This window comes from Macrosteles quadrilineatus, unplaced genomic scaffold (genome assembly GCF_028750875.1).
Source record: "Macrosteles quadrilineatus isolate MER2022 unplaced genomic scaffold, UCM_ALF_1.0 Scaffold_6__1_contigs__length_79288215, whole genome shotgun sequence".
In the NCBI taxonomy this organism is placed as follows: Eukaryota; Metazoa; Arthropoda; class Insecta; order Hemiptera; family Cicadellidae; genus Macrosteles; species Macrosteles quadrilineatus.
Window position 1 is genome coordinate 5388232 of NW_026542599.1, and position 9876 is coordinate 5398107.

At 36.3% G+C, this 9876-nt stretch overlaps 1 protein-coding gene across 2 annotated transcripts in view; it reads right to left on the reverse strand.

The window, feature by feature from the left end:
• LOC128996389 (uncharacterized) overlaps positions 1 to 7784 on the reverse strand; it is a 154523-nt gene extending 146739 nt beyond the window's left edge. For both annotated transcript variants that reach the window (XM_054421691.1, XM_054421692.1), the window contains exon 1: positions 7669 to 7784. The gene's annotated coding sequence lies outside the window, so the exon portion shown is untranslated. The remainder of the gene's footprint in view (positions 1 to 7668) is intronic.
• Positions 7785 to 9876: the final 2092 nt, after the last annotated feature.

Here is a 9876-nt window from a genome sequence, read left to right on the forward strand (position 1 = left end):
TGCCCCGGGGCACAGGTTTAGAAAGTGATGTTAAACTCTTTCATTCACCCGTTCGTTTTCACGGATAAATTAAAACCTATTTGTTTGGAAAAAATCTATTTCGAGCATTAAGCTTCAATTTGCTTGAGCATCCACGAATTTATGAAGTTTTAATTAGTTAGAATTGTATACTCTTAAACATTGTACAGTATTAAATTGTCGGCGGCTTCTGAGAATATAAAAGCAGCAAGTAATCTTCACTGTCATTAGGGTCCAACAAGTCATCCGATAAAGAGGTATTCAAACGATTCATCAAAATGCAGATCTGTAGTAAATCGTTAGCCACAATTGTAAACATTTACTCAACTTTTCATGCCAATGGTTTCTCTTTTTTCAGGGTGTATTTTACAACTTTTGCCTTGGGTACTCTTAACATGGACAATCGCCATTATCCAAATTGGATGTTAAATTTCTTTAATGATGTTTACCTTTGTTTATAAACAAGACAAACATCATTATGTGAATATAAATCAATGCCTTTTAAAGAAACCCGTAATACACATACCTTAAAATCGACGACTGATAAATATGTGTACTTAAAACAGTTCTCCATTGAAAAAATACCACCATATTGTTAGGGGCCTGAAGGTCTTACGGAATCCCAAGTAACAAATACATCTCTATCAGATAGTAGACTGACGTTCAATACATTATACATATACCATCACATTCTTCAGGTAGTAAACCACCTATTAGAAGTCAAATGAACGAAGTATTAAAATGCAGGATGAGCTCTCACCTGATTATGATGCAGGAGTGGTCAGCCTATTGAAATGAGCCATCCCAGAAAGGGAATGCAGAATTGACTGAGGTCTAAATTAGGCTTCTGCGAGATGGTAGACTAATGATAGATACTGTTTTCAACGTGTTGAGAATCAGTCATGGGCCATAGATGAACTCATGGATGGTTTAGTCATGGACGTTTTGATTCAACTTCAGATTTTAGATATTGAAACATTTAATCACAATATATTAACTTTGAACTAACCTTGTCCATATAGTAGCCCTTCGTGGTATCGCATTACCTACCTACTTACTCAAACATACTGATAAAGCATACTACACTGCATTAGTGTCTTTATTACACTCTATGATTTACACGAGGTGATTAAAAAATTACGACTCGTAACACCACAATGCAACACCTTCATTACCACGTACACCTCAACAACTCGATTGGCTAACTTAATTATCCAGCCGACAAAAGGCAGGAGACAACGGTGTATGAAATGCATTCAGTTTCAACACCGACTCCACAGGTCATTGATAGAAGAAACTCGCAGTTTCGTAATGAGTTCATTAGAAGGCGTGTCCCCGAAGGACAAATGGGAACGCCGCAGAATCAAAAGAACAGCGGAGACAGGGCTAGAGTTTAGATTTGTTGTGGAAGATTCTTTGAGATTGTTACGCAAGGGATGCAAAATGATTCTTTGATCAGTAAGATCAAGGCCCAACTAGAAAAAAATATGGCAGTGAATCTATCCACACGTCATGGATCCTGCAGCATGGCCTTTATTTCTAATGGGGTCTTGGTGAGATGCTTTGTTACTAAGTTTTTCTGATACTTTTAGCTACAAAATGATTAAAGGTACGATTATCTACACCAGTATACAATCAAAAATTACCTTTATTGAGAGAAGCGAGCGAAGATCTTATCATACACTCCAACACTCCTGCTTTTATTTTACGAATACTCCTCCTGAACGGCTGAAGTGATCAACACGAAATTTAGCACAGTTATAGTAACCAACTATGGGAAGGTATAAATCTTAAATGGTACAAATAGGACAACAGGGCTTTTCCCTACATGAATTAAAACTTTTAGATATTTAACATGGGCTTTATGGATTTAATGGTCACCATGACATTGTTTGAAAGTTAACAACAACAAGTAAACAAAAGATTCATAACATATGTTTATCAACAAATCATCAAAACCAGCCCATTACAAATACAGAACAAGAGGGAAGAACAATCGGATTAATACTGTTGAGCATAATTTTCTACGAAATTAATACCCAATCAGTCTAATGCACTATTTAACTTGTGATAGGTACTGAATGTAGACATCTGATTTGTGAGAACCAGATTAGCCATGAATTTGGATAATGCGAATAGACTTACCATTAGAGAGCCATATTAACCATTGACTTTGCATACTGCAAGTAGAAATCTCATGTACGAGAAGCAGATGTAGCATTGACTTTAGATACAGCAAGTAGACATCCCATTCACGTAAAACAGATGTAGCATAGACTTTAGGAAAAGTTTTGGACTAATAATATGTTACATCCGCTCAATATTGCAAGCCATATTACAACTCATACAACTGGTAAATACAACTGTACAACTGCATTATAGCAAGTCTTTATTTCCACTAGCGAGAGTTGGATGTACCGTATCAGCTGCACAACTGCAACTGTACCAAAAAGTGGTTTAGGCATTCTGCTATTTTCCCATATGACTTCTAAGGTTGCGTTATGACAATTTTGAAAGGAAATATAAATTACTCAGAGGTTTAAATTTCCCAGGCAACAAATTTAATATAAAGTTCTTCATTTTGATAGAACTGTTGATTTCATTCTGTCACACAGCTAAGTGGTTTACCCCAGTTTCCATTATTTATGGTAGTAACACTTTATCACATAATATCCATCTCTCCCTTCTGCTTTCTTGCCCTTGAAAATAGCAAAGTTATCAAATGAGTAGTCAGCATAGTACCACATAATCTCTTAAGGATTCCTCAAGATCAATTGACTTCCTGGAATGACTCATTCCATTGACAAAATACCGTGTGGGACACTTGTTAGTGACTTTGTTGCAAAACGGTATAATTCACTGTAAACAATAACACGAATGGCGAAACCAGGAACATACGGTACAGACATGTGGAGGTGCTATTGTTGGATTGTTGCATCTGAAGCTACGGTTGGCCAATGTGCACAACCACAACCACGGCGCTCTGATTCCCAACCAGTGGTTAGATAACATAGATTACGGCATCACGGCGACGGCACAGTTCTCAGTCGTGCAGCATGTGAGTGAAGTGGAGAAGTGGCAGTGATTTACCATCTGGGTTTGTACTACTGAATGTTTCATGTCTACATATACCTACACTATTGTACTAGCATGTTCTAGGTCTGGATGTGAACCGCTGCTTGCTCCATAACCTAGGTGCAGATACCGGGTAGCATGTCAGTGATGTGGAGTGATTTACCATGTCTGTGTGTGCTACTGCTTTTTGGCTAGGTGTACACTACTGAATGTTCTAGGTCATTGGGCTCTTAATAAAGTCCTAATAAAACAGCTGATTGTATACAGTAACAAAGCTACACAGGTCATCGCACTCCATTCTACAATCACCTTCCATTCGTGTTCAGCTTCAAATACAGACACGAGTGTGCGTTGCTGTCTCAAAGGATATACATAATTGGTTGAAGGAGTTCCCTACACCGCAAAGCCCTGTAGTTCTGCCACGCTCCAGTGGAAGGAATGCGTGGGAACCCAAGGTGTATCGGAGGAGTTAGGACCATTAGCAGTCACACAACACACGCACATTAGGCCCACACGTGAAAATGAGCCGTTGCGACACGCTGACGTGGGAGACACGACTTGGTACTGTAGTTGCTACGGTTACAACTACAAACTGTTCAACTTGGACTGTAGTCCTAGGGTATAGTGAACCACAAAAGAGAACATTTAAATATTTACTTGTGTATGATATGCAGGCCTACTCGTAGTATAATTGTCTAATGTGCTATTTTCAAGTTTGGTTATCCGTGTGTATCAAGTGCACCCTATATTTATATATAAGCATTGATTTTGTACCTCTACTTAGAGGTATATAGTCAATGGTATTTGAATGAATCTGACATCCACATACACATATTTAAGTAGTTTTCAGTATGCTAAATATTTTTAGTCTACTATTTTGGCAACAATATCATTCAGATAAAATTAAAATGAAGGCAACTGAGTACAAGCACTGTATAGTTTAAACTTCTGAAGCCCTAACAGTGTCCACAATTACATCCCAATTTAGAACGATTTGGACAATCCTGTTGCATAAAACTTTGTCGAAATCTTCATGTAAACGAATTACTCTATAGTGAAATCGCAAGCTGTAAATAAAACAAACATTGTTGTCGATTCCTAGATTTCAAGCAAAAGAATCAGAAAAATCACTATCTAAGAAAGTAATCCACTGACCAAGAGATCTAAATTATTCAACTAATAGTACTTCTTCAGCTAGAAGCTACCAATGACAAGAAGATACACTAATGATGTTAGCTAGTAACACATTATTATAGTGTTAACCTAATTAGAGACTACCTACTGGAAAAGTGTTATCCCAAACTAGTCTAATCTAAGGTAAGCGATGTAAGGGAATAAATAAAAGAACCTGTATGTATCAGAAAATCTTGAAATGATTGTGTCGGTCGTGTCGGTTTGTAATCTATTAAACGGTTATACCTTTATCGTTTCAAGTGAACTTGGTCTAACGTATGTCACATAGGATTGTGCTATAATTATATCTTTTGCCATAAAAAAAACTTAGGTCAAGCAGCAATTAGATGTCCAATCGTTCTTTGATAGTCAAAAGTTATATTTCGTCGTAGAGATAGTAGTAGATTAGTAATTAAATAACAAGAAATTACACAAGAGATATATATTATCATTGTTAAACGAGTGACATACCTAAACACTTTCTTGAGATTATCCATAACGATGATAAATCTAATAAGGAGCAATTTCATTCTATGGTCATTTTTAGAATATGCGCGTGAATAGTTTTGCAAATAGCACACAGAAAGTTATTCAATATGTAAAAGACAAAATTCAATAAGTTATTACTGTAACTATGTTATCTTCGAGTAAAAACTAGCCACCTTCGGAATATAAAACTTACTTTTGTTTCTAAAGTCGTTAATATTACTGGCATAAAAAATATTCAGTTTTAAGTTTTAACATTAATATTTTAAAACTTAATTTGTTGGCCCAGAAAATACGAGAAGATCGTTTAGGGCTAGAAACGATCTCCAAACATAATTTTTAAGACTAGTTAGGGCAAGTTAGGCCAAAATAGTGATCTTATAGCTCTTATGGTTGGCTTGCCCTCTAATATTTTATGATGACACTGAACTACATGTTACACAGCAGAATACCCAAACATAATCGAACTTTAAACACGCATCAAACAAGAATCAGATTTTACCCAGGTGGTGTCTACAACACTCAACAGTATCCAATGTCAATGAAATAACGCTCAATTTCTAGCAAAGAACTCTTGTACTCTGAATGAAAGTCCCCGATACAAGCCAGTGTTCAATAGCAATTCGGTCCAAGGGCAAACAACAATGCCGTATTATTATAGTCTGCGGTGTCGTTGACCAATAAATTAACCAGATTACCCTGCCTTTTTGCACGATTACACCTTAACACCTTTATTACACGTTTACACGAAAACACTTTTCACTTTGACTTAAGCGTTATTGTCATTAGTAAAGGCGGGCGAGCCCCATTGCAATTGTGATAAAATATCTGACCTTGTGAATATTATATTTTAATTTGTTTAATGCCTGCGATCTCAATTAATTATTGTATATTTAAGAATTTAATTGTAGATCTTCTCTGTTGCGGATTCAATTTTAAACACCTTAATCCCGGCTGTCTGTTATATAAATGATTAAATACCCTTGATCTAAACTGATTGTTATGGATTTAATACTTTCTCAGTGTGTCATCGGCTCTGTCGATTAAATATTTAAATACCCAGCATCATCTGAGTGTTGTGGATTTAATTTGTTAAGAACTTTTATGCCAACTGATTGTTGAAAATTTAATTTTTAAATACTCTTCATCTCATATTATTGTTGTTTATTTGTTTCTTGATGATTGTTTTGATTGTATAAACACCCAAAATTACCCTGCTGCGTGTTATGAAATTAAATACACTTTATCTCAACAGATTTATGTAGGCCTACGGTAGATTTAATATCTACTTAATATCTATTTAATCACTGATTGTTGTAGATTATATTTTTAAATACCTTTAATCGTCGATGATTGTTGTGTAATTGTTTAATTTTCCTTCAAATCGGTATGTTGCAGTGCATTTATTGCTTAAATAACTTTCATCTCAAAAGGCAGGCGTTGATTTGATACTTAAATGCTTTGATCTCAGCTGACTGATTTGTATCAAGTTTACTCTTTTTATACATATTTAGATATATTAACGGTTTAAATGTCTTTGATGTCGACTGATGTGTGTTTTTATCAAGTTAACGCCTCCAGCGAATTCGCGTCACCATTATCTAAGGTAAGCTACTAAAAGAGATGCATCCCTAAAGTAATCAAATGAAAAGAATGCAGGCCTAGGCACACCTATTATTGTAATTGCCATAATCAATTGCAGCAGGCAAATCAAAGAGTAGACGCCTATGCACACATATATTACTATCAGCAAGTGCAGCAAGAAACTGGGTAAGAATGCACTTGTAGAATGATTGTAGTTTGTAGTCTTATCAGCAATTGCAGCAGTCAACTGATAAGGTCACAAGCCTATTCAACCCATTTTTTTCTTATCAATGCAGCAGTCAACTGCTAAAGTCACGCCTGTACTTATCAGTAAGTACAGACACCTGATAACCAAGGACGAGTCCCAGACCTACTTAAGTTGCTTGACATCCTGAGATGGATGTGCTCGTTAGTGTTTGTGATTGTGTTGAAGAAACTTTTCAACTGTTCCTGAGTAACCTTTTGTTATTGTTTTTTAATAGGAAAATCTAATTGAAATAACACATGAGAGCTGTAATTGTAATACTGTTTTTCCTTGAATGCTAAATACAATATGTAAAAAGTGCAAAATCCCTATTCAAGCAATAGCTATGTATGATTCTTCATAGTATGAAGAATCTATTAGGATTAAATAACCAAAATCGAATGTGAGGCAGCAGTTTTAAAAGCAAATAGAGCTTATTATTTTGCTTCATTTGTCGCCAAAATAATTTTAAGCGTACAACGGGCATTGTAATTTATTTATGGTGAATTACACAAAGGCAATTTTAGTGACTTAAAAGTTGGTTATATAAACTTATAAAAGAAACAAAACCTTTATTAAAATAATGTTTGGTATTTTTCATATGTAATAAAATGTCTGCATATAAAATGCTACATTGAAAATTTGAATTTCAGGTAAATAATATAGTTACACAGTAGGTCTAACATTTAGTATTGTCAACTAAAGATATCCATTAAAACCATTAATCTTCTCGTAGCTAGTTTTTTTTTTCTCGAAACCCGAAAGGAATAGAAATTCCTTTACCTCCGGTCGACCAGCAGCACCACAACAATGGAAAGGAATGACGACGTGTTTTCAGCTCCACCAGCTTCTAGGAGATCAACAACCAACTAACAGAACAGCTGGCAGGCGAAAACTGCAACGACTGCAATGTTGGCTAACCTCAAACTGAAAACACAACGAACCCACTGCATACAGATCAAAAACCTTGGCTTCAACAACACTATGCACTTTCACATTTGTAGATGGTGGATTTTCCATGTGTGAAATGTACAAATATTTACTTCAAAAACTAACTAGCTGATTGGTTGCAATGAATGGTAACTCACCCGAAAACACAATTGGCTTATCCAAATAGCGCTGCACTTAGGCTTTAGTCACAAATAGTCACAACACTTGAACGATAAAAACACAACGACACCTTCCTTACCGCGGCAGAGGAAAGACTGGACGACTGACTGGGTTCGCCGTCTTGCCGAGTCGGCGGCGGGAAGGTGTGGAGAATAGAGAGAGAGAGAGAGAGAGTGAGAGAGAGAGAGAGAGAGGGAGAGAGAGAGAGAGAGAGAGAGAGAGGGAGAGTGAGAGAGAGAGAGAGAGAGAGAGAGAGAATGAGAGAAGAGAAGGGGGAGGCACCTGCAGGGAGACGGCATTCCTTCAATAACAACTCGGGTTAATCCCATGTTTTGTGCCACATTCCATATAGGATACCCTTGGAATCGATTCCGATCCTTAGATCAGAGACCATTTTGCTGAGGATTATTTTTGTAAGGATTATCATTAGCATTGGTTTTTTAGACAGTTTTGATGCGGAATATGAGTGCAAGGTGTCGAATGGATTAGGATGATCCAGTACACAAGCTTTGTTACTGACTAATATCGGCTGTTTTCTTATCCAGGACATTTAAAAAGTAAATGATCAAGTACAGCTGTGTCCACAATCCTTGAAATCGATTCCTTTAGAAGCGTCTCCGATCTTCAGGATCGCTCTGCTGGGGATCATGTATTGGTATGGTTATCATGCTCGTTTGTGATGTTACTATTGAAATAGTTCATATCACTGACCTTGGATACTGCAAGTAGACTTGGCATCGCGATGTATAGTATGAAAACTATTTTGATGTGTGTTGAATGTTGGTTACTAATTTGCGCTGATTCGACTACGATTCTCTAATGCTAAAGTTAGTTTTAAAGTGCGTGTTTTACCCTATGGAGATGATAATTTTTTTGTTGTAGGGAAAACTATGGAGGTTAGGAAAAATATGAAATATAAACAGTAGGTATAACAAACACAATAACTGTAGCAGTAGATAAACAGACATCCACTCGATACGTACACAATACAGAAGCAAACCTTATAACAATTAATTGTCTTCAAATAGTCCACATCCACAAACAAGCAGATAGTTGTACAAGGAAGCGTGTTTGCCCCATGTATTATTGAAAGGCAGCGTGCCAAATAAAAGTCTCCTTCATAAAGTACTTATAATTAACTAACTGATAGAACTACGGATGGAAAAATATGCAAATAAATTGTGCACTCTAATTTCAAAGAGAGCGGGTTTTCTGCCTTGGCCTTCATCGTGTTTAGGTCCGAGTGACGCCACAGCGTTTATAATAAAGTGTTCATTATTTTTCTAAATTGACTTTGTGCCCAGTAATATTTTATACTTGGGCTCTTGCCAAAAGTGTCAATATTTCGCCCTCGAAGTAGAGGACAAGACACAATAAAAAATAATGTTGTACATTTGCGATTAATTAGTTTTGGGAACCAACTCATAAATACATCATCTAAATTCGATATTTATTTCCAAAATCAACATTACCCTACCAAATGATACTTCGCTCAAGAATGGTGACGTGTTAATGACCTTCATCCCCATCTGAAGGACAGTGTTCATCAACATTAGACCCATCACGACTAGAGTAAACACATGACCTTTGAATATGCTGCAGTAACCGTTAGTGTACGGTATTTATTTTATATAACCAATGGCATAACAAAAAATAAATAAATCTATAAGCTAGATGGCAGTCAAGTCCTGTTGACCGTGGTATCTTGAACGATTTCTGGATGAGGCCAAAGGAGGCAGTATGCTATAGTGAAACCAAAATCATACAAAGTAAAAACGATTATAATATCTATTGCAACCTCCTTACTGTTTACATGGAAGAATATGCCTATATGTTAATCGGGAATGTGAGCTATCATCATACCAAATTTCAGCCCAATCCGTCCAGTAGTTAGTGCGTGATTGAACTTAAAACAAACAAACAAACTTTCACATTTATAATATTAAGATGTCTTAGGCCTATTCTCTTCCCTCGGGTCCCTCGGGCTACGCCCCTTGGGTGACCAAACTTTTGAGGCGAGGTTTTCAAAATCAAATATTAATTGGTCTCCATGGAAGCATAAGAAAATTCACAATGTTTACTTTTGCGTTGACATTTCAATGTACCTTTAACAATCAGAACTGTCAAATGCTTATTTTACAATTTCATACAGCTGATCCAAACAAATTAAATGTAATATTTTACTC